At 41.4% G+C, this 25839-nt stretch overlaps 3 long non-coding RNA genes across 3 annotated transcripts in view; 2 read left to right on the top strand and 1 right to left on the bottom strand.

Annotated features, from left to right (window-relative positions):
• Positions 1–25444, top strand: part of LOC308189116 — a 79323-nt gene extending 53879 nt beyond the window's left edge. Inside the window, exons 2-3 of the long non-coding RNA XR_013946028.1 lie at positions 19907–20168; positions 22641–25444. This is a non-coding gene — a long non-coding RNA (uncharacterized lncRNA). The remainder of the gene's footprint in view (positions 1–19906; positions 20169–22640) is intronic.
• Positions 5669–12571, top strand: LOC308189114. Its single transcript, XR_013946027.1, has 3 exons — positions 5669–6425; positions 9874–9981; positions 10817–12571. It is a non-coding gene; the product is annotated as an uncharacterized lncRNA (long non-coding RNA).
• Positions 20190–22634, bottom strand: LOC308189121. Its single transcript, XR_013946033.1, has 2 exons — positions 20456–22634; positions 20190–20241 (listed from the first exon to the last, which is right to left on the bottom strand). It is a non-coding gene; the product is annotated as an uncharacterized lncRNA (long non-coding RNA).
• Positions 25445–25839: the final 395 nt, after the last annotated feature.

Raw genomic sequence — 25839 nt, forward strand, 5'->3', positions numbered from 1 at the left:
TGTTTGCATAGGAAATTATCTCGATACCAGGCAAAGCATAAATGTGCACTGCTATAGATGCACTGATACACGTCAGTATATCTGTGTTTGTGAAGATACTTACCTTGAGGGGCATCCATGCATAAGGAGAGGCAATATCATTGTGATTTGATGATGGACATATGCACAGCCATTTACTGAGTCCAACCCTGCATATAATTTTCTGAAAAATCCGAAGACATGCATGAATATTTGACTTAGACTTTGGCCTAAAAACTCTGTAGCCAACACTTTGGTGTGGTGTTTATGGTGTGTGGTTTGAAAAATATCCACGGCCTTCCTCTGAAAGTTTGTTGAAAGAAGGAAAAAGATTTGTTCTATCTTTGTTCAGCATTGAAGTGTTGATGTTACTCAGTAAACTGTTAATTCAATTTTGCATATGTAAATTACATATTTTAAAATAATTTTTACCCCTAGGAATGTAAAACAAGGTACGTGTCATATTGCTTTAGAAGCAGGTGAAAAATCGAACGTCTGTTTTTTGTGATAATGGGCTAAATTTTGCATTACATTGCACTTATTCTTGCTATGAACATTTCCTTCAACTGTCATAGGATTTCAGAAGCCCCAACAGGAGATGGATAGCATTCTTATGTTATCACATCTTTAATTAAAAGTTAAAAGAATAACGGATTAATGACCTCAAAACAGAAGGTCTTCCAATACATGTGTTACATTCCTAACTGTGCTGTGGTTTTACTGCTTCCAATTTTAAAATAAGAAACAAAATAGAATTAAATATATATTTTTTAATTCATGCCAGAATAGAGACGAGTTTTTGATTTTACAAATTGCTCTTACAAACTTGGCCAATTAAGCTGCCCCTTAAGATCTGAAAACCAGAAAGCTTTCACTTAAATCTTTTTAATTTTTCAATTAAAAATTAAGTCAATAATGTGAAGTAAGAAAATAGATGACAGATAGCTGGGTAACCTTCAATCTCTTAATTACTGCAATACAGGGTGTACCTAAAGCAACAACTTTGTTTCATTCACAGTAAAACATTGCTTTCTTTATTTAAAGCATTTTATTTAACATTTTATTAAAAAAAAATCTGAATACATCAGAATATATGTATTCAGACAAAATTTCAAACTCTGTGTTTAATTTGAAGACTAGGAGGTTTATTACATTGAAGATATGAAAGAAATTACATCTGCTTAATTGAGGAAGATCCTTTATAAGTCATCTTTCACTTAGCATTTATTTTAATAGTATTTTCTATTTGGAGTATTTCTTATGCTGAAACATAAAATATTCTATTAGAAATCACTTCACATAGCTTGAAATAGGTCTGGAATGGACATAGGTAATTAGGCTGTCAGTCATTATACAGCATCATGTGTGCTACCGTAGAGAGATCACATCTTGCTACGTGGAGCAAGCAAGATGGTAAATAAGATCTTGACAGAAATACCTTCACTTGAAGTTCACACAAAAAGCACCGCTGAAATTTGGTTGTAAGGTCTCTTTTTATGGCAAGTGGGAGGTTCACACCGCTAAGCTGTACACTAACCCTCTGTACAGACAGCGACGGATTATATTTGCAGCACTTCAAGTAGGGAAGAGCCTGTAGTAAGTCGCAGTCCAAATATCGACAAGTCCCTCACTGCACAAGGCAGCCTTCTATTTTGAGAAGACTGTAATCACCGTTGTTCCCCCGACGGAGACAAGCCTGTTGCTCATGTGTGAGGCAGGAAATGTCTGTCCTCTAGCTGGGGGCATCTGCCTCTGCTACTGCACCGGCCACCACGACCGGCCAAATGTGTAGTGCAGCTCCTCCCTTGTTGCTGCGTTATTCGCCACCTACGCATTGGGACAAGCAACGTGAGGCTGTGCTCTGCCTGCTCAGTAAAGTTGCAGGGTTTTACAAGTGTGGTGTTAAATGCAAAACCAAAACTGTTTTTGAGCATGCTTCTATGGGCTTGTCCTCTGTGTCCCTGCCCATGCACATTGCCATTGGCACTGCGTGGATGAAATCTGTTACGCAGAAAGGAGCTCACAGTCAGAGGATAGAGCTTGCCATACTGCTGGGGCAGTATTCAGAGACAGTAGCAGGAACCAAGGCCTAATTCTACGTCCAAAGGGGGTGGTAAGGATGCAAAGAGAAAAGGAAGAACCTGATTTTAAAGCTGTAAATATCAAGGTTTCTCCATCTAGTGTGTGAGTTGAATGAACTGCTCCCAACGAACGACGAATGCAGTAGAGGAAGAACAGGAATGTGGGCCCAATTTGGTGGAAACAACTCCACAACAGACCTTGAAAAAAGGAGAAAGATCAAACAAAACACAGAAGACCCTGAGAGCATGGCTGTTCCATGGCCCATCCAGGGTGGGGTTTGTGCCTTTTCCCAGTTAAAGACATCTCATTAACACCTGCACTGCCAGTCTTACAAAGAGCCACCGCTAATAACAATATAGGGAATCCACTTCTGAAAGCAGCGAAGATCGAAGATCGTTGTATCCTGCTGTTAAACTTGCCATAATATCATCTTATCTTACACATTCCAAAGGTAATGAATCAGAACAAGGTTTCTGTTACATAATGTAACAAAAGCCAGCACAGACAGCTCTTTTGCAAAGTTTCGTTCAGCCACAAAAATCTGGGGATGAAGAAGTGGCAACAGGATTTGCTAACAACACTGCCAGAGTATTCCTCCTAAAAATGCTTGCTTTGCAATGTTCAAAGGAGAAAGGAAATCCAAGCTCAGACTGGCGCAGACTTCAAAAAGAAAGATGCAAAAAATGTGGTTTAATCTATTTGATTGTTCTACTGGCTGTACATGGACGTTTGTGGTGCAGGCAGGCAGCAAAATGCAGCATTAGCAGCGTGCTTGAATTGCATGGAAAAAGGGAAGGGGAGGATGGTTTGATCAAGGGCATTTTTATAGTACATGTCTTTTTCTAAATCTATTTTTTTTTTTCATAAAAGGAGATAAATGTGACTAGAGTTGCTTTTAATCATGGTAGGACAACCGCAGGAGATCACGGAGTCTGACTCAGATATTAAAGGAGAGAGTTTGAGACACTGGATGAGCCAGCTTGTGTTAGGGGACTGCACTTCAGCCAACAACACCTTTGCAGAAGTTAGGCAATTAGGGCAGATTCTAGTCCACTGGTTGTCACATATATGATTCATCCTGGCATGATGTATCTGGACATACCTTGATTAATACCAGCAGGTAAAATGTTACTGCAAGGAATTCAGCATGCAAATTATGCTCTGCAAAGCTCAGGAGATTATCCCTAGTGCTCACCTCTTGAATTTCCAGGTTCGTCTGGCATTCTCTCTGATGTTCCTGGAGGTTCTTAATGGCATGTGGGCAAACTGAAATGTGTGTAATGAGTAGCTTTTAGAGGAAAAAAAAAATCAATTTTCTTAACTGTAATGTTTTTCTCTGTGAAATCAGACAGATATTCATTAGATTTGTGTATGCAACATTTCTTTTATTCATGCTGATTGGTATAAACTATGATGTAGCATTCCTTTCAAACTAGTAAGCCTGGCAGCTTAACACTGTTTCCTCTACTTCCAGATACAGAGATGTTGACATGCAATAAGATACTTCAAGAAATACAAGATAGTATATTCCTGCTTCAAATATTATGTCTAAATGAATGTTTAATTACTACCCATTCTTCATGCAGGCATGACAGGTTTATCAGCAGCCACTTTTGCAATCAGCCAGCACTACCTACAAGCTACTTAGCTAGGCGTTTGACAATGACTAGGCATAACTGACATAAAATTGTCCTTGGAGTCACTCTGGGACAGCAAGTGAATTTCACGGTGTCTTAAAGTAAAAAGTGCAGACTAACAGCTTATTTACCAGCAGAATCCTTCACGTTTCTGTAACTCCGGTAACACCAGATATGCATGCATCTGTCTACTTTCAGGCTTGTGTTTTTGTTTATTCTGTCTCTACCTCTATGTCTGCATTTATTTCTAGCATCTGCGTCTTCCACTTTTAACAGAGTTCAAAGACTACACTCAGATTGGTTAGCTGAATGTGAGTCATCGTAGCAGATCAGTTCATCTTCCCATGGCATGTTTTGCTTTATCTCATGACTGTCATTTTTTCCAGTTCAATCTCACCAGTATTACCTGTTTGGCATGGTAGTTTATCAGTCATTAATGAGGTACCTATTTTCAGGGATGAAACAGCTGAATAATTTTTTTCTTTACTATGTAGATGATTCAATATGATTTTCATTCAACACACCTAGTGCTTATATGCTAATTATTTAAATGTTCTCTTTTATTGCCCAGAAATGTGTGCAGCGATTCAATCGTAACCATGCCTGTTTGTACAAAACTCACATAAGGTCTAAATACATACACATTGTGTCTAAAAAACAGCTCAGTGAGAGAGAGGGGAAATTTTACTTGTGATGTACTGTTTGTTAAGAGGAAAAATAAAAACTGAAGGGGAAGCCTTCAGGCTTCTTTTCAAAAGTGCTGCAGTTGTACTCAGTAATTTATACTCTTGGGGCTAGGGCAGCATGCCAACACTGTATCTCGTCACCAGCAAACACAAAGTTTGGTCCAACTTGCTTCCCCTCCTGTTTCCTCATGTACTCACACATAATAATAAATCATGTCTGAGAATAGCACATTAGCCAGATTACATGCAGAGAAACGGAGGAATTAGGAATGTTGTCACTTTAGGAAATGGCAAAGGGAATGCTGCAAAGAATGGAGGACTGTTGGGCAATTATTGCAAGCTGAGGTAATGACTCAGAATACTTGTTGTGAAAAAGCATCACATTCAAGGTGTCCCAATTAAGCCAACTTCAATTTTTCTACAGCTTCTACTTGCTCAATGAGGGACATTGAGAGTGTGCTTGTATTTCTGTAATACCTGTTATATTACTATAGGTATTTGCAGGGGTCTCTGCAAAGATTTAGGAACACTTTGTAAATGCTAGTTAAACTAGGCAATAATTGAAGCAATTACACACTAATAGACTTGTCTTAAATATAGGACAGAAGCGATTTGCTGGAAGAACTCTCATTCCAGGCCCAGGAAAAGAACCAGGGACTTCTGTTTGAGTAGATTTCATTAATATATTATGGCTGTCACTGTCTCTCCCCTTTTACTTCTCTTCACATTCCTGAGAACACATGTACCACAAGAGGTTTTCCTAACTAATGAAATGACTAGGCTGGTAGTATTTGCTAAGGACCTTTCAGTGAGTAAGCCAGCACGAAAGCAGTCTGAGGTGTGGCCAAGATGTCCGTCAGTACTTCTCATGCATAGTGCTGAAAATGCCTATGGGAAACAGCAATTATGGTACAAGTTAGGGCAACTCTTAGGGTAGCTGGAATGTTTCCAGGGACCGAACAGGCCTGTGGCAACTTCAGAATGGAGATAATTACATATTTCTTATACCTGAGAGGATCTAACCTGCCTGACATTGTCTCAGTTTTCTTGTGTTTCTCTTACTGTTCTGAAGAGAAGACTCAGTCATGGGACACAAGGCTGCTGCTTGAAGTACTGTACATGAAAAAAACAAACAAACAAACAAAAATGTCTGAAACAACACACAGTGGCAAAGAGCCAGCAGATGAAGATAGGCAGAAAGGTCCAAGGTTACTTATCTAACACACCATGCAGATTCGTGATGTAAGAAATGGTCCAGCAATTCGTGCCACTAAGGGGTTTTGAAGGGTTAACATTGAGGCCTGGGTTTAGGCGAGAAAAGAACAAAGGGGTTTCTTCGGAGAAAAACTGCTGACTTTGCACGGATGTGCAGTAACTTCTGATAGCCGGCCAAGAGACCACTAGATAAGGAGGAAGAATAAGAGCCTTCCTGTCTCCCTGTCTCCCTGGACCACTAGATAAGGAGGAAAATATGAGCCTCCCTGTCTCCCTGTTCGAGCGGCCCCCGAGAAACTAACAGAGACTGATAAGCAGGCGCCCCTGGGAGGACTTCGGATTCGGGAAACCAATTATAATAACCCTGCCTCTTCTAGAAGTAGTAATGAATATGTATTAGCCTAGGAGCATAAAAACCAACTGCCTTACGTAACAGGTGTGCGTCCCGGTGGAGCAGAGACTCCCGGCGCACCCAGCGCTGTTTGCTTGCCTCTATTCGTTTAATAAATTGTAAACTCTGATTGTAATCCTATTTGGGACTCAGTCATTTATAACAATTGGGGGCTCGTCCGGGAGGGTCTTGGTTCCTGAATTCTGACTTGATCTAGGAGGGGCGCCCCCACCATTTGGTGGCTCCTGTTCGAGTCAGGTCAGGGCTAATGCCATCCTGAACCTGAATAAGGGCAAGCAAAAATTTAGATTTTTTTATGAGCTCCCTTTGCCGGCTGCAGCACTATATTTTGCCCGTAATTCTGCGCGCGAAGATCCGAACGAAGACGACGGAGTCGTAAGTATTTAAGGCGTATACCGTTCGGTTGGGTGGGTTTCGGTTGCCTGTGTGTGTGAGAGTGTGACTGAGACGGAACGTAGTTCCGAAGCGATTGTGGAGGTCTTCTAACCGCGGTTCCAATCTCCCGCGAGGGACTTGGCCGGTGAAGGACCGAAGCGATTCCTATAGGATTCGTGGGTGGGTGATAGGTCCTAAACCCCCTGCAAGACACTCTCACTAAGGCAACCAAGGGCTGTAGGAATTGCCACAGTAAAATTCCTAGATGGGTCAGACAAAATTGAAGACCCGGGACCAGAGAAAAGGGAGCAAATTACCAGACATACCACCAGAAAGTCCATTAGGGATAATGATTAGAAATTGGAACGATAGGGGCCCCAGAAAAGGAAAAAAGTAAATTAAAAATGGTTCAGTATTGTATGACAGAATGGCCGAAGGAGCCTTTAAGACCACATGTCTTTTGGCCCGTTTTCGGATCCTTTGAAGACTGGGTTTGCCAGGCCTTAAATATACATGTTAATTCAAAGGAACCTTTTAGCCAGGAGGAAAGTGATTATGCAGGATTATGGATCAGGATCTCACGTCCTTTTCCAGCCTCAATATTTACACTAAAAGCAGACGAGAAGTTTGACGAAGAAGAGAACAAAAAAAATAAAAAATAAAAAAAAAAGGAAAAAGAAAAAGATGATGAATGGGAATCATTGGATAACCTACCACCTCTATATCCTAACAATCCACCCCCGGTGGTGCATCTTGTAATCCTGTTTTGTTCTTAAATGTTTTGACTGTGTCAAGGAGGAAGGTGGGAGCATTATCTAAGTAACAGTTTAGAAGTTTGGGTATATTCGCGGTGGTGTTCGGTCAGTTTCCCAAGTATCGGGGGAGGGGGGCTGACTGATTATCAAAGTGGTAGAACGGAGAGTAACTTCTTTGGTGGTTCGGGCCTGAGCCCTGGGAATTCGGTAAGAAGGGGAGAGCGAATTTATTTAGGCCTCAATACCTTTTTAAACCCCCATCTTGACGGATACACAGGAGTGATTCCTTGTTTGGTGTAGGCTTACTAACAAAGTGCATGAGAAAAATTAGCATTTGGCTTGAAATTCGGTCTTATTGAAATGTAAATTTTGTGGAAAAGGTGTTATTGTTTGTCTAGAAGACAGAAGGCTGAGTGCTTCAGGTGTTTTTCCGAAGTCCTGCGGATTTATGATTGGAATGGGGCTCATTAATAATCTGAAATAGTAAAGTTTGTATGTGGAAAGAAGAGTTTAATCCCAGAGAATTGGGACATTTGGGAAGAAGATTAGGAAAAGATAGTAAAAACCTGCAATAAAAAGGTTTGCGTGGAAATTGAAACAAGGGACAGTAACTAATATAAATAAATAAAAGGGAATGGGAAATCAAGGAAAAGGGGAAAATCCAAAAAAAAAAGGCGTCCTAAAAAAAAAAAAAAAAAAAAAAAAAAAAAAAAAAAGCCTCCTTGGGTGCATATTGGCACATTGGAAGGATATTGTTAGAAATGGGGGCACAGAAAGCAAGAGGACTTCCACTAAGTATTGCAATCAATGGTGGCCACTATATAAACTAAATGGCCACTTTATGGATCAATCGACTATAACCGTGTCTTGCAATTAATGTTTTTGAGGAGAGAAGGAAAATAGGATGAAATGTTGTATAGTGATATGTTGTTTCAGCATGTTGGAGGGAAAAGGTTTGGAATTAAGTTGGCCCCTGACTGAGCCTTTGGTGTTGGCATTAGAAAAGTACGGGCTGGAGAAAGATAAAGGAAGTGTTAAAAGGATTGTTGAAGGTGTTAAAGGTTGTGTGGCATGTAGTATTTAACAGAGCTGTTTGAAGTTGAATGAGCAGGGAAGGAGGATGTAGGAATGTTAATAGTTCCGTCTCAACCCGAGGCTGAGATCTCTAAATCGCGGGTGTGAACCCTCTGGGGCAGGGGGACCGTGATGGGTCCGAGAGAGTTGTCGTGGAAACAGAAAAGCAGCTAACTCTTGAAACAACCTGAGTTCCTGTGTGAGCTCAGATTGCCAATGGGACCGCTCAGGGAACTTTCAACGATTGCATTCCCCTGACCGACCCCCTCACTGAGACCCTAATCACCCCGGAAATTATGTAAATACTAAAATCTGGTTAAATTGGCTATTGGGAGTTGAGAATCTGTTCCAACAAGGTCCAAAAGAAACCCCTATGGAATTTATGGAATTTTTGAATTTCTGGACCAACTTTGAAATGCAATGAAAAAAAAAAATGGACCTGGCTTAAAAAAAAAAAAAAAAAAAGAGAGAGAGAGGCAACTGGCTAGCCTCTTTCCAGGGCAATCAGCCCCTGATATCAGAAAGAAATTGTCTTAGGCTGCAGGACAAACTTACAACAGTCAGGAATGATGGGGACCTGGGGCATCTACCCTAGCAGGTCCACTAGTTGAAATAAAGCTAGGAAACGAAGACAGAGGCTTGAATTTTTTGTTGGTTATGGGAGCTTCTTTCTCTGTGTTAATTAGGCTGTAAATGTAATAGGAGCAACATATTCAGTGTTAAATAGTTTAAAAGGACGATTAGGAACTAAGACAACTACAATAATTGGAGCCACAGGGAAAGAGGAGGAATGGTCATTCTTACAACCCCTTGATTTGCGTTTTGGGGGTAAGGAACTAACCCATGAATTTTAGTATGTACCAGAATGCCCGATGCCACTCTTGGGACGGGATCTATTAGCCAAATTAGATGCAACAATAACCTTTGAGGATGGAGAATTAATAATGAAGGTACCTGAGTCCAAAGTAGGCCAAATCCTAATGATCAAAGATAAACCCTTTGTTAATATTCCAAGAGAAGTAGAAAATGCAGTTATAGCAACAGTACGGGAAACAGATGTACCAGGGAAGTCGAAACTGGCACAACTGGTAAAGGTGGAATTATAGGAAGGAGCCAAACCTGTTTGAATCAAACAATATCCACTTAAGATAGAAGCTAGGCACAGGAATGGTGAAAATTATTGACAAATTTCTCAAATATCAGATTCTGGAAGAATGTAAATCGGAATACAATACTCCAATTTTTCCAGTAAAGAAGCCGAATGGCAAGTATAGATCTGTAAAAGATCTTAGAGCAAAAAATGAAATAACAAAGGATATTCACCCGGTAGTAGCTAATCCTTAAACATTGTTAACATCTGTGAAAGAGAAATATAAATGGTTTACCGTGATAGATTTAAAGGATGCCTTCTTTTGTATACCTCTTGATAAAGATAGTAGAAAATTATTTGCCTTCAAATGGGAAAACGTATTGAAGTTTTTGGACCACATATGGTAACAACCGTTTTGGAACAAAGGGGGGGGGGCACTGGTTATCACCCAGCCGGATGATGAAATATCAGGCAATCCTAACTGAACAAGATGACATAACCTTGAAAACGACTAACCTGTTATATCCAGCAGTATTTCTAGGAACCGTTCCAGAAGAAGGACCGTTGGAACACAATTGTGTGGAAATAATCGAACATACGCCAGCCACAAAGATTTGAAGGATGTACCCCTTGAAAGGTATTCAGTGGGAATACCACACTCCGTGGCACCCACAAAGCTTAGGGAAAGTAGAAAGGATGAATCAAACAATAAAACAACAATTGGCTAAGTTAATGATCGAGACACAGCTGCCCTGGACGAAATGCTTACCATTGGCACTTTTAAACATAAGAACTAAACCACACAGTGAGACTGATTATCATCATATGAAATGTTATATGGTATGCCTTATTCTCAAGGGATGCCCCTAGGGAACAATGTAGTTGAGGATCATAGTATCCAGAAATACATAATTACCATTGGAAAGAGATTACAGGAGATAAGAGAAATTGGGATGATGACTCAGACACCACCTTTAGGATTTGCTATTCATAAAATACAACCAGGAGACAAGGTCTTAATAAAAACCTGGAGAGAAGAATCATTGAACCCCCGATGGGAGGGACTGTACCTTGTTTTACTTACTACTGAAACAGCTGTGAGAACAGCAGAAAGGGGTTGGACCCACGCATCCAGAATAAAAGGACCAATAACTACCGAAGCCTGGAGGGTTGAGTCCACTCCTGGGGAACTGAAACTGAGACTAAAGAGGAACTGATATCCCAGCAATGAGGTTCTGCATGAATTAAGGGCACTGGATAAAGAGGACAAGGCTGAAGGGAGGAAAGGGAGAAGGCAAGACCGGGGTAGGACCCTCCACTGCGGCGTGTATGGTCTACCGAGGGAGGCAACCCCTATGGGTATTGACCGCCGAGTGAGAGTGCCTCGACCGGACTTCTCCCACACCAAGATCAGTTTGTCCTGAGAAAAATAACATGAGAACCTTTTAAACCCATAATAAAATTGTGATTAGTTTTTCCAGGAGCTGGATCACCCTGAAGGGCTGAATGGTAACACAAGCTTTGAAAGCGGGCCCAACCCCATGATTGAAGGCGCTTCCCACACTCTCAAGATTGGACGGCGAAAAAGGCTTATAATATGACAGTTCGCCAAAGAGAACTGAATTGTGACTGTAAGTGGAAACCCAACGTGGGAGCTTGGAAGCGTGCATATATGAGTACAAACGGGGCAGACATTGTAACAGGACCACTCGGTAACAAGGACACTGTGTATTATCACGCCCCAAAGGGTAAAAATGGATGGGATGGTCATTTTCCAAACGGGACGTGGGCCCTAAAGGGACATTATTGGGTGTGTGGCAAACATGCTTACAAGAGGCTACCCGGAAACTGGTCGGGAATATGCTATGGGGGGTACATAAGACCCTTGTTCTTTTTATTGTCACAAATACAAGGAGATCATTTAGGAATAAGATTATATGATGACCTGAACAGAGTGAAACGATCTATAGATACTTCCTTAACCGGGGGTAGTGCCCAAAAATGGGGAAAGGATGAATGGCCTCCTGAAAGAATCATACAGCATTATGGGCCAGCCACCTGGAACCCAAATGAGTTGATATCAGGAGCCCGAGAACCTATTTATAATTTGAACCGAATAATTAGGTTGCAAGCTATCCTCGAGGTTGTAACAAATCAAACAGCGACAGCCTTGGATCTTTTGGCTGACCAATCCACTCAAATGAGAAATGCTATATTCCAACATAGAATGGTCTTAGACTATTTACTAGCAGAAGAAGGGGGAGTATGTGGAAAACTGAACGATTCTAATTGTTGTCTACAGATTGATGATAATGGAAAAGTGGTCAAGCAGATAACAAAGGAAATTAGAAAGTTAGCCCACGTCCCAGTACAAACTTGGAAGGGTATGGATTGGGATTTCTTTTCATGGTTGCCTGGTGAACCATGGGTTAAAAGGATGCTGTTTTTATTTTTATGTGGTGTAATGACATTATTGTTTATACCTTGTATGATACCTTGCTTTACGTTGTTGATATGGCGAGTAATAAATAGCACCCAATTTGTGATGACTTCAGTAGAGAGAAAAGGTGACGTGTCGATAATGATGCTTAAGAAGTGGACACCCCGAGAACTGACTGATGAAATCCAATTGCTACTGACAAAGGTTGAAGGAGAGACACGAATTGATGATTAAAAAAAAAAAAAAAAGGGAGGAATTGTAAGAAATGGTCCAGCAATTCGTGCCACTAAGGGGTTTTGAAGGGTTAACATTGAGGCCTGGGTTTAGGCGAGAAAAGAACAAAGGGGTTTCTTCGGAGAAAAACTGCTGACTTTGCACGGATGTGCAGTAACTTCTGATAGCCGGCCAAGAGACCACTAGATAAGGAGGAAGAATAAGAGCCTTCCTGTCTCCCTGTCTCCCTGGACCACTAGATAAGGAGGAAAATATGAGCCTCCCTGTCTCCCTGTTCGAGCGGCCCCCGAGAAACTAACAGAGACTGATAAGCAGGCGCCCCTGGGAGGACTTCGGATTCGGGAAACCAATTATAATAACCCTGCCTCTTCTAGAAGTAGTAATGAATATGTATTAGCCTAGGAGCATAAAAACCAACTGCCTTACGTAACAGGTGTGCGTCCCGGTGGAGCAGAGACTCCCGGCGCACCCAGCGCTGTTTGCTTGCCTCTATTCGTTTAATAAATTGTAAACTCTGATTGTAATCCTATTTGGGACTCAGTCATTTATAACAGTGACATAGCCCCAACGGAACTAGTTCCCAAACTAGAAACCTGTACAAGCACAGCCCCAAGCCAACTCATTTTGTATCTCAGCATAGTATATGGAGGGTTACAGCACAGAGGTAGCTTTAATGCCACATTGTGCAATCCACAATTCTGTTACTGTCCATGAACAAAACGCACTTTTCCCCTTCTATCTTAAAAAATCAATGTTAGGAGGGAATGAAAAAGTTTTAAAGACCATTACCATATAAATGTTGTTTCCACCCTCACCCTCAGCACTGCCTAAATAAATAGGGCATACTAATAAAAGTGAGAAGAAGCTCATTTTTTCTAGCCACAAGGTAAAGATAAAAGTAATAATACTCATGCCAGGCTTTTGATTTATTTCCTGAGAGTGGTAGTGTCTATTATGAATCCAATACCAACTGCAAATGCCATGGTGACAAAATTCACCTCAGAGTAAAGAGATTACATATAAAGCTATGGTGTATTAATTTAATATCTGATTTTCTCCTTGTTGCAGGATCAACTCTGTACTTATGACTACTGACGTGAAATAAAATGCAGTGACCAGAAGTCATTTGAAATTAAGCCAGATTTTATTGTATAATGGACTTTTATCAGTGTGGGAGAAAAACGGGACTCTTAAAACTTGTGTAGTTAGTGGTTATGGAAAGAAAGTCAATCTGCAATTAAACTACAACGGTGGTACGTTAAGTAAGACTGAGTAATGGCAGTTAAACTTAATTAAATCTAGAAGATACTTAAACTATCAGTAACAGTTTTATGCTGAAACCATATGATGAGTTTTGATTTGATTACTCTCAGAAGGCCCACAGCTGTACAACTCTTTAGGCAAAACACCTACTGAGATCCATATGCTGGTAAAGAGAGATTACAGACACATTTTGAAGTCAAAAAAGACAGTCTGGATTCAAGCAAGGATTACATAGCCACTGCATAGTTCTGTGCGATACTGTCTGTGTTATCTTTTGATGGGGGGTGCCTCTTCATGGAAAAATATTGTTTGGATTAAATATTTGTTTACATGGACTTCTGGAAAAAATTACAGCTTAGGAAAACTTTCTGCAATAATTCTGTTCTGGGATTTAAATGCAATGAACATGTCTTGGCAGGGAAGGTGTGGAGTCTACTTGCAGCTATATTTTGTGGTACGGGTTCTGTGGTCTCAGCTGCATCACGTAAACACACTGTGCACTGCCAGAAGCCCTGACTCCCCACTATCCACTGTTTCTGCACACCCCGAGACATTGAGAGAGAGTAACCCAGTGAAGCCAGCAGAGCATCCTTCTGGCAGCACCCACCAGTATGCACAGCCAGGAGATGTGGGCCGATCTGGTCTTGAGAGCACTGCTGCTGGGACAATGTATGGCAACAGGACCATGCCACAGCCTGCACCACCAGCACATACCTTCACCCGTGATGTGCTTCTTCACATTTTCTGCCACACAGATAGGGTGTTCCCCCTCATTTGCTGTGCTGACCACACTGTCCACGAGACACAAGAGAGGACCTCATTTCACATGCCAGCTCCAGAAGGTCTAAGTGTTTGGTGACCACTGGATGCAGAGTCTGCCTTGTGCCTACGATAACAAGCAGAAAGTCACGCAGGTGGCAGACAAGCACAACTACAGCAGCTATACCTGTGCTCTCGCTTTGGCTTTCACCCATGGCTGCAGACCTTCCTCCAGCAATGCCAGCTGACTGACTACCAAACCCTGGGATGCCAAGCACTGCCTAGCAAGATGCTGCCGCAGAGCCTGCAGCAGTAGCACAGTGTGCCTGGGTGCTTTGTTTAATACAAACACGGGTGGCCAGCTGGCTGATAGGTGCCGGATTTCTAAGTATCTGCAAGATACTCTAAAACCGGACAGTGGGAGGCATAATCTACGTTTTGTGTGGTTTCTGAAGAAGAACAGGGGACCAAATCAATGCAGCATTGTTCTCTAGAGCTGACTGTGATAGCCTCTATTTGGGTATAGCTTATGCTAGTAAGGACAGCAAAAGTATTTTTTTTCTTGAAAAATATTTGCTTTTGGGCCTGACCAGGAACATGGTCACGAAACCACACAAATACCATGTTTCCAGAAATGGTGCCTTGGAGACAGCTTCTGTTTTGCATGCTCTCACATCTTTAAATGCATGAGATTGCACAAATACTCCAGAAATGCTTTCAAAACCCAAAGATGTGTTTTCTTTTTTTGACATACCTATAGCATATGGTGGGGGTCTGTTATAGACATATAGCATATAGCATATAGCATATGGTGGGGGTCTGTTATAGACTGCCGAACCAGGATGAGGAGACGGACGAGGAGTTCTAAAGGCAGCTGGCAGAAGTTGCGAAATCACCAGCACTTATTCTCGTGGGGGACTTCAACTTCCCAGACATATCCTGGAAGCACAACACAGCCCAGAGAAAGCAGTCTAGGAGGTTTCTGGAGAGTGTGGAAGATAGCTTCCTGGTTAGAGAGCCTACCAGGGGAGGTGCCCCGCTAGACCTTCTGTTCACAAACAGTGACGGACTGGTGGGAGATGTGGTGGTCGGGAGCTGCCTTGGGCAGAGTGACCAGGAAATGGTAGAGTTCTCTATTCTCGGCAAAGTCAGGAAGGGGACCAGTAAAACCGCTGTCTTGGACTTCCGGAGGGCAGACTTTGAGCTGTTCAGGACACTGGTTGGCAGAGTCCCTTGGGAGGTGGTTCTGAAGGGCAGAGGAGTCCAGGAAGGCTGGGCGCTCCTCAAGAAGGAAATCTTAATGGCTCAGGAGCGGTCTGTCCCCACGTGCCCAAAGACGAGCCAGTGCCGACGAAGACCGGCCTGGCTGAACAGAGAGCTGTGGCTCGAGCTTAGGAAAAAAAAGAGTGTTTATAATCTTTGGAGAAGAGGGCGGGCCACTCAGGAGGACTATAAGGATGTTGCGAGGCTGTGCAGGGACAAAATTAGAAAGGCCAAAGCTCATCTGGAGCTCAATCTGGCTACTGCCTGTTAAGAAAATGTTTTTACAAATACATCAACACAAAAAGGAGGACTAAGGAGAATCTCCATCCTTTACTGGATGCGGGGGGAAACTTAGTTAGAAAAGATGAGGAAAAGGCTGAGGTGCTCAATGCCTTCTTTGCCTCAGTCTTTAGTGGTAAAACCAGTTGTTCTCTGGATACCCAGTACCCTGAGCTGGTGGAAGGGGATGGGGAGCAGGATGTGGCCCTCACTATCCACGAGGAAATGGTTGGCGACCTGCTACAGTACTTGGATGTACGTGAATCGATGGGGCCGGATGGGATCCACCTGAGGGTACTGAGCGAACTGGCGGAGGAGCTGGCCAAGCCGCTTTCCACCATTTATCAGCAGTCCTGGCTATTGGGGGAGGTCCCAGTCGACTGGTGGCTAGCAGATGTGGCGCCCATCTACAAGAAGGGCCAGAGGGTAGACCCAGGGAACTATAGGCCTGTTAGTTTGACCTCAGTGCCAGGGAAGCTTATATATAAGTTCTTGATATATGATATATGCTCTTATATAGAGCAGATTATCTTTAGTGTCATCACGCGGCACTTGCAGGGCAAGCAGGCGATCAGGCCCAGTCAGCATGGGTTTATGAAAGGCAGGTCCTGCTTGATGAACCTGATCTCCTTCTATGACAAAGTGACACGCTTAGTGGATGAGGGAAAGGCTGTGGATGTGGTCTGCCTTGACTTCAGTAAGGCTTTTGACACTGTTTCCCACAGCAATCTCCTGAAGAAACTGGCTGCTCATGGCTTGGACTGATGTATGCTTCGTTGGGTTAAAAACTGGCTGGATATCTGGGCCCAAAGAGTCATGGTGAATGGAGTCAAATCCAGTTGGAGGCTGGTCACTAGTGGAGTCCCCCAGGGCTCAGTACTGGGGCCGTTCCTCTTTAATATCTTTATTGATGATCTGGATGAGGGGATTGAGTGCACCCTCAGTAAATTGGCAGATGACACCAAGTTAGGTGCATGTGTCGATCTGCTCAAGGGAAGGAAGGCTCTGCAGGAGGAGCTGGATAGGCTGGACCGATGGGCTGAGGCCAACTGTATGAAGTTCAACAAGGCCAAGTGCCGGGTCCTGCACCTGGGGCACAACAACCCCAACCAGCGCTACAGGCTGGGAGATGAGTGGTTAGAAAGCTGCCTGGCCGAGAAGGACCTGGGAGTACTGGTTGATAGTCAGCTGAATATGAGCCAGCAGTGTGCTCAGGTGGCCAAGAAGGCCAACAGCATCCTGGCCTGTATAAGAAGCAGTGTGGCCAGCAGGTCTAGGGAAGCGATTGTCCCCCTGTACTCGGCTCTGGTGAGGCCGCACCTCGAGTACTGTGTTCAGTTTTGGGCCCCTTGCTACAAGAAGGACATGGAGGTGCTCGAGAGAGTCCAGAGAAGGTCAGCGAAGCTGGTGAGGGGTCTGTAGAACAAGTCTTATGAGGAGCAGCTGAGGGAGCTGGGGTTGTTCAGCCTGGAGAAGAGGAGGCTCAGGGGCAACCTTATCGCTCTCTATAGGTACCTTAAAGGAGGCTGTAGTGAGGTAGGGGTTGGTCTATTCTCCCACGTGCCTGGTGACAGGACGAGGGGGAATGGGCTAAAGTTGCGCCAGGGGAGGTTTAGGTTGGATATTAGGAAGAGCTCCTTTACCAAAAGGGTTGTTAGGCATTGGAATGGGCTGCCCAGGGAAGTGGTTGAGTCACCATCCCTGGAGGTCTTTAAAAGACGTTTAGATGTTGAGCTTAGTGATAAGGTTTAGTGGAGGACTTGTTAGCGTTAAGTCAGAGGTTGGACCAGGTGATCTTGGAGGTCTCTTCCAACCTAGACGATTCTGTGATTCTGTGAAAATGGTCCACAACAAAGCCAGAGAGATGAACAAAAGTGAACTGTGGGTGGAAAACTCTATGTTGAAATTTTAGATGTTGTCATTCAGGTCCATCTCAAAATTAAATCAGTATTTTGGGTGGACTGGTTCTACTGCTCTTGCTCCTTCTCTACCACATAGCTCTGGGACTGAAGTGGGATACAAGTGCTCATACTTGTATCAACACCAGGAACTTAAAGCATTTAAGACAAAGCAACACTGCCATTCTTGTACACATGAAGAAGCATGTATTTTTACACTCAAGAAAAAAAAAAGAGAGAGAGAGAAAGTATATATTGGGGAAAGAAATTAGCTTATTTTAATTATGGCAAAAGAACCTAAGACTTCAAATTTGCCACTAAATCCACAGGGGTCTGACTGCTGGTGCTGGAGGCCGATGCTGATGGGATGTAGCTGTGTCACCTTGGGTTAGACACCTGTGAGGAGCCATGCTGAGGGCTTCTTCCCCCTTTCTCTTGAAAGTTACATTTCAGCTCCAGCTTGCACCCCAGTTGTGTACCTGCGCCAGCCAACTGGCTTGACCTCAGACCTGCTTTGTGAGTACAGACTTGTCTGGCTGTGGCTGTCCCTGGGTGCTGCTGCAGAATCTGCTTTGCTTGCCCTGCTCCATCTCATGGGCCTGCCTAGCTTTGCCAGTGGTGAACCTAGAGGAACATCTGCTTGGTATGAGGATGCTTGGTATGTTATTGAGACCTAAAAATGGAGAAGTAAAATTAAAATGGAGAATAAAAAAAAAGGTTTATTACACAAAACCGGCCAATGTCTCCAAATTGCTATTATTTTAGCTTAGGCTCTGCAGTCTTTTCCTTCCTGAAAGACTGGGCTGTAGACTGCCATGTAAACTAGTTTAAAATAAGCCAATGTGTTTAAAACAAGCAGGTATCTAAACTGGGTTAAGTCTGGTTGTAGATGGTGGTTGGCTAATCACTCCCATTTTCATACAGCCTCAGTTCTTTTCGAGTGCTTGGCATGACATCAGTGAGAATGAATAGACTGGAAGATTTAGGCATCTGCTGCAAAGGTGGATGTGCAGTGTGCTGGAGACAGGCGTATCTGTTGACATTCTGACAACTGATATACCCATGCTTACTTATGCACTGGGCATGTGTTCTGGAAAATCCAGAGCATACAGGATACATTGGCATGCAGAAATATTCGTATACAGAAATTTTTGTTTCCATGGGAATTTACTTCTAAATAGTCCGGTTATTGTGTTTAAACACTGACAGTGAGTACAAGAATGTTTGTGCTATGAATCATAATATATTAAAAAGAGAACAAAAGTTAATTTTTCATTGAGGCATCACAGACATTATGGTTACTCAATTAAAGCAGATTAAAAAGAGTCTACTTCTGCTGCCATGAATTTTGTATGATATTACTTGGGATTTTACACAAAAAGTAATATCATATATTTTTCTTGATTTGTCTATAATGAAATAATTCCCCAGCCCTGGAATGAGGACAAGTGAGTTTTCTCATTGCAAAGATAGAGGCTCTAAAAGAGGAACAGAAATCTTATTCATAATCTGACTTTAATAAATCTTGTTTGCTCAGAGTGCCTATGTATCAAATCTGTATCTTCACTTCTTTTATCATTTCCCTTCTAGAATATAGGAATGGTAAAATACCTAAACTTATTATTAAAATACAGCTAAATTGGCATCTAAATGTTGTTTTATGAATCTCAGAACTGCAACTTTATGGATTAAGGTAAATGAATATCAAATTCCTTATACTTGGGTGTCAAAAGGCATCTGCAAACATCAAATAAATTAGTGGCAGTAGAATTTACTGGAAAGCAAACTGAGGATCTACATAGATTCAGAAAATTTCAAAGAAAAGTCAGAAGTTGTTTTTAACAGTTGTTTGAAACAGGTTGTTTTTAAGGTAATTTGCATGTATACGTAAAAATGTATCATTTAAGTTCTGACAATTATATTACTCATTTTTGTTATTTCAATTAATAAATATTTGCACGTATTTTCATTAAAAGGTCACATAAGTACATACCACAGCAGTACCTCAACCTCTTCTAAAAAAGATCAGCAAAATAACAAGCCCAAATCCTGACGTTGGTCAGCACCATAAGATCTGAATCCAACCCTAGTTTTCACAAATTGCCTGAATCTGAGTTGCTTGGATTCAAGTATTCTGTTACCTGTTTCTGATGATGTATGACTAAATACTTTATTAAGACTAAATACTTTATTTTATTGATGAAGCAAGCTATCTGTTAATCTGATCATTGCAGCTCTATGAGTCCAACTATATTTAAACAGTCTATTTCAGAACGCACAAGACACATATAAACACAAAACCAACCTTACTATTTTCCCCTGTAACCCACCTTACTTTTCCGACTATTTTACCTGATTCATGGCACTGTTATTTTATAGCTGCACTTTATGGCTATTACCTCATTTTAATTTTCATTCTAAAACAGTATGATTCATGTTAGCTTGGAAGATCTGGACAAGCCATCTTCAGCCTTTTAACTTCAACCACAGGAAATCAGTGCACCGGCTGTATGCTTAGAAGCAACCTCCACACTCCCTTGATGCAGACGTACCAAAGACTGTGACTCAGCCTCTCTCCTAGGAGACATAGAGACTGTTCCAGTGACTCCACCACGTTGCAGAAGAGGTTCGCAGGATTTGTGTCTGCTGCTTCAGTCCCTGATGCTGCAGGTCCGTATCTTTTCGCAGGTGAGGAACAAAAGGTAGGGACTTGGCGGAAGGGAGGATGTTCTGAATTTCTTTTTTCAAGCCATTTGTATTCCTGCAGTGTGGGAGACAACCTGAGTTCTGAACTGTAAAGTGATTAAGTAAAAACACACCCTTCTATTGCATAGATCCTTCATATCATGCATTTGGTCAGAGCAAATTAACATTTTTTATTCTAGAACACAGATGAGTGCTTAACATTTTTCTTATGCAGGCTCATTTACAGATATCCCCCCAAAATACCAACTTATATTTGCATCCATGCAAACCTAATAGGTTTCTATGTGAGAAGGGTGAACAGCCAAGCAAAAAATATTTCTAGCAACTGTTATCGTGGCTTCTTCCTTTTTCTGCACAGCGTTATCAGTAACAGATAGGGTAGGTAAAGTTTCAACTACGTGCCTCTGGACAGGAATGCTTGTTAAGATCTCCCAGGAAAGTCACCACTAGAGGGAGCTCTCCAGCAACCAGACAAGATTTTTCAACCTACTAAAGAAAAAGCCTATTAAAATTATGCAACTGCCAAAAAATTCATCTAGCTCACATTCGTTCCAAAATGTAAATGTACACAATTCCTTATGGCAAACAAATAGGCAAACAAGCTATATGCTTGAAACTTTAGGCATTCATTAAACTATATGTATGTAAGGAAAACTTTCTCTTGTTGAGGAAGAACGCTGCAGACTCTACTTATGTAACAAAACCTCTCTTGATCAATCCTTGTAACGTAGGAATTACACAAGTAATAAATGATTGCTGAATCTGGTTCTATTTATAGCAGGGCTTGCATGATGGAAAAAAAAAATGGGGGGAGTAGGGTGAGAAGAAAGCCAAAGCAGACAACTTTTTTTTTTCCCTTTCTCTTCTAATTCCCATGCAGTGAGAAGTGGTTGCTTTGTGTAAATGTGAGCACAGTCTGCAGCCGTGTTGGTGTCACCAGGATGAGTGGCAACACACTATTTTTTTCATATTGTTTTGCACATTTGCTGTCTTGCAAGTTTCATGTAGATAATAAAAATGCCACAACTTGTTTTGCAAGAATAGAGATTTTGCCAGTCCAAGGCCAAAATATACCCAACTACATACGTCCCTTGATACTGCTGTGCAGTACACTATGTGCTGGCTACTTTTCACTTTTCAGGTCAGATGAGTCAAGTGCTTTGGATCCCTTTCCAGTTCTTTCGTACTGCTGTCAAAACAGTAATATTTCAGTATTAAGGTAATTGCATCTATTTGGAAAAGCTCTTGTAAGTATTTTAAAATAAAATTTTAATTTCTAAAATTAATTTTCTAATTTAATTTTAATTTTAATTTCTAAAAGTTTAATTTCTTTAGCTTAACAAGATAGAAAATTTTATATTGATGGACTATTGTGGTGAGCTATTGCATCACATTTTTTTTCCAGCAACTACTATACAGCAACATTACACAAATGTATTAGACACAACACAGGCATGCTGACAAACAACTCTTGACGAACAACATCTAGATATCCCTACCACTAGAGACAAATCTCTCTGCCACTGCACAGAAAGGACATACAGGACACTGAGTTATGTAGCAGTACTTTGGGTAATTACAGAAGATATCACAGACTGACATGATAAAAGAGAAATGGCCACTTACAAGTTAACTCTGACACTATTATCTTGATCTATGTTATTTTTTTCATTACCTGTATCTTTTAATTTATTCTTCCTTCTCTGTATCACACATATCAAGAAAATTAGCAAATGAATCATAAAAGATTTATCAGGATGAATTATGTAATTGCAGCATCTACATGTTAAAACATATTTGACAATAAGGAACAAATTAATACCTTTGAGTAATCCAGTAATCAGGCATCAGTCTGCACACCCTCACCTCCTATTTCTGTAATCAAATTCACTTAGGATATATAAGAAATATACGAGACTACTAGTTGCAACTTCTGACTCTTTCATAAACAGGCAAATGAAAATGATCTATACTAAATGTGTAATTTCAAAAACATCTGTGGCACAGGCCAAAATGTAGCAAACATTAGAAGGCACTGAATACAGTTTTAGCACAGATACAGCTGATTTCATCGTTAAGGCCTTGTGACAAAAATGGGCTTTAATACTTTAACTAGCTGGCTACAGATATGGCATCACCAGAAGAACTTTCCATAGTGCATTAATTGAATGGTATTCAGAAGATATTTATTACTTTATTATTCTGATATTCTTCATCTTGGAGGGGGGAATTCAAATGATTCTTAAAAGTTATCAACAGTGATAAATTCACCTTTAAAAGTAACACTTCATTATTTTCAAATTAATGTAAGAAAAGGTGTGAAATAAATACCTGTACATCATGGACAGAAAAAAAATGACATATTTGTGCTTCAAAATGCAAAATATGGCACTGTTTTACCTCCTGAGAGCACTAAGAAAAACCCTGATGAAATGATCTCTGACCTATGCACAGGTAAAAACATGGTGGCTCCGGAATATATCCACTAAGAGAAGGGAGCGTACGATGGAAGGACTCCATCCAAGACCCAATCTCAATGCCAACCTCAAGCCCCCCAGGGCTGGAGCATGGTGCAGAAGCTCTGTCATGGCTGCTGAGGAATCTGCCAGGAATGTAAGGACAACTTTCTCATACACTTCTTCAGTGCAAACTGAGGCCATGTCAACTGCAATTTACAGGAACTTTCTGAATGACTCATATTTAAATTTACTCTATTTTTATTATTACGGCATGTGCTTCCTATTTTTGACAGAGACCTTTAAATCACAGGGATTTTCAATGGATTTTTATGGTTCTTTCACTGATGGGACTACATCTTCTGTATAGGAATGATTTTTCAGATGTCAGTGCGTGGAAGTAGCTTGACTGTCAGAATGACCGACAGGCACACAAAAGGAGTTCAAGAACTGGCTTGCACGAGGTCCCTGCCTGTTGAAGCTACTGCTGGGAAAAGAAAGGGCAGAGACAGACTAAGAGACACACTTTCTTATCAGCCATAGGAATGAAGAGCACAGCGTTCTTCCTCCCCAGCCTATTTCTCTGAATAATTCTTGCCCTTTTCAGAACAGGATGTTACATGCAATAATTGTGCAGCTTGCTTATATGGAGTGGGGACACAGAAACAGGTTTGGTGTGCAATTCAGGTTGGAAATGTACCTCAGTGAATTAGTGTCATTTACCTCAGCTCCTGGCGTAATTGCTCATGTTGCTAGCCAGTCATACTCAGAAGACTGAAGGAAATTTTTATTCTGCATTCAATTATGAGGCTTAATTGCTCTACAAAATATTACGCATTGTTACAAACACACCAGAGTAGTGGATTTACCCTCACATGCTTGCATATGAAAAAGAAGATTGCATTCCACAGGAAGCAATCCCCTTAACTGCAAATAAGAGGCTTTAAAAAATCTTTGGCTTGAATGAAAAAAATGCCGCCTTCTTGGAGCCTAGCCCACATCCTTGGGTATAAAGCCCACTAGGACTTTGTGAGAACATTGAACAACAAAACCGTGTCCTTTGTCCAACTTGGAGGTCTGCTGTAGATGCAGAGTTAGAGTGCTACTTGTGCCTTGCCAAAAAAAAATGCATATCCAGAAGCTCTATTTGCAATATGAAAATACTGTCGATTTGCAGAGAAAGAAATGAACCAACATTTTTTGTTCCCCCCACCCACCAAAAAAAAAAATAATCTGTTCAGTGGTTGGGTTTCAAAGGAAAATGTCATGATTGTACCAGAACAACTCAGCAGTAAAACGTCTACCATTTTTCTAGTGTTATACCAATGTCCATCCAGTATATAAAGGCATGAGTGCTGTCAGGATGAAATACAGTAGTTTAATCTTCTGATTTTACAGAAATGCTGTAAAAATTATTTCCTCCTGTGTTTTCTGAAAAAGTTCTTTTGACGTGAAATGGAAAAAAAACAGAAGCTGCATATCCCAACATGGCTTTTTTCCCTTAACATAGCTGTGCAATGTCATCTTTGGGCTGACAAAATAGTTTCAATATTCCAAGTGTGTACCTTATTATACTTAACCCTTCCCCTCAGCTTTAGTGCCATTCACGGATTATTAGATTATATAGTCAGTTTATTTGCTTTGAATCAAGAGAAATTCAGAGAAGCTACTGCCATGAGCTTTCCACCACTTCTTTTTTTTGCTCAGGATTTTTTATCTTAAAAGACTGACATTAACTTGGACTACAACGAAAGGTGATTTTTTATTAATTTTTTTTTGGGGGGGGAGGGAGGCATTTTGTTGTTTTTGCTGTTTTTCTGCAAAGTTCATCTGGTGGACTGAAACTGTTTACAGCTCTCGATATTCTAAGAGGCCAGTACAATCTATTCACTTATTTTCTGTTTAGTTAATCTTATTAGATCGGCAGTTACTTTTGAAACTCACAGCAAGAAAGTTACTCTTTAAACTGACAATACCGCAGAATCAGATTTCTAATGCACTGAAAAAAATATGACAATACAGACACATTTTTTGCTGTTTGTTTTTATATTTCTATCAGTTTCATGGGTCACATTTTCAATAAAAAGAATTCATAAATATATGCAAAAATTTCACAGCCTTTCTTAGAAAATGGCATTGCAAACGTAAGACAAGAACTATTCAGCTGCATCCAAAATTATAGTTCTTTATATGTGCAAGGGGAAATCCAGCTGTGAAAACAAGTTGAGGAACTGATAATCTTTTGGTGAAACTATAATAGGCTCAAAGTATAACACATACATTTCTGTTTTAAATGTATCTACTATTTCAATGCCTTCGTCTTTATTATTTCAATGCCTAGGGACCAATTAGGGAAGGGATCCCAAATTTGCTAGGTCACACCAAAATCAGCAAAGGGCTGCGTGTAGTCTTGCCTTCTGCTGTGCTCGTGGATGTAGATCTCTATTGTGTGAGGTCATGCAGATGTCAGCGCATGGGACAGAGCAGATGTGCAAAATTCCTGAAAATGGGATTTGTGAGAAGCAAGCAAGTGGGACCAGTGTAGCACCAATTTAGTTTGGTTTAAACCACTGTGAAACTGCAGCTTGGAAACGTGACTCCTCAACTTGAAGGTGTGGTTGCTATAAACTTGTTTTATACCTGTCTAAATCCTGCAGCCAAATGAAGGGAGTACCTCCTTTTCCTGCAGTCTCACCCATCCCCAGTATTAGCACTAATGAGGCAAGCTAGACAGCCAGACTGTGTTGTCTTGAAACTAAGTTGGGCTTTCCTGACACAACGACTATCATTGAAAAAGGAAAATATTACCTCCCAGGCCTTGTTTATGTAAGGCCAAATAAACACCAACTGGGGTGTAAGAACAAGGGAAGGACCTTATATGTGACAGCACGGGAAGAAAAGGATGGCCTGTACAAAGAGCAGCTTGCATTTTAGTGTAATGTAAGGTCTACAAGTGCTGGAGGGATGGCAGATAGACATCACCCTTTTCTGCCACTGAAATGAGTTGCTCCACTTCCCACCTCCTGAGTCCTTTGCTTCTGCCCTCAGGACTTGTGGGCCAGCCCAGCTTGCTGCCACCAGTGGTCACTCAGCTCGTTAATTCAACCCGTTAATTAATCCAGCCTGTAAGCCCAGGAACTGGCACAGGGGACAGACTGGGCCTAAGCAGAACAACACTGGTGGGATCCAGACCCTGA

Source organism: Anser brachyrhynchus (assembly GCF_964034855.1).
Source record: "Anser brachyrhynchus genome assembly, chromosome: 2".
NCBI lineage: Eukaryota > Metazoa > Chordata > Aves > Anseriformes > Anatidae > Anser > Anser brachyrhynchus.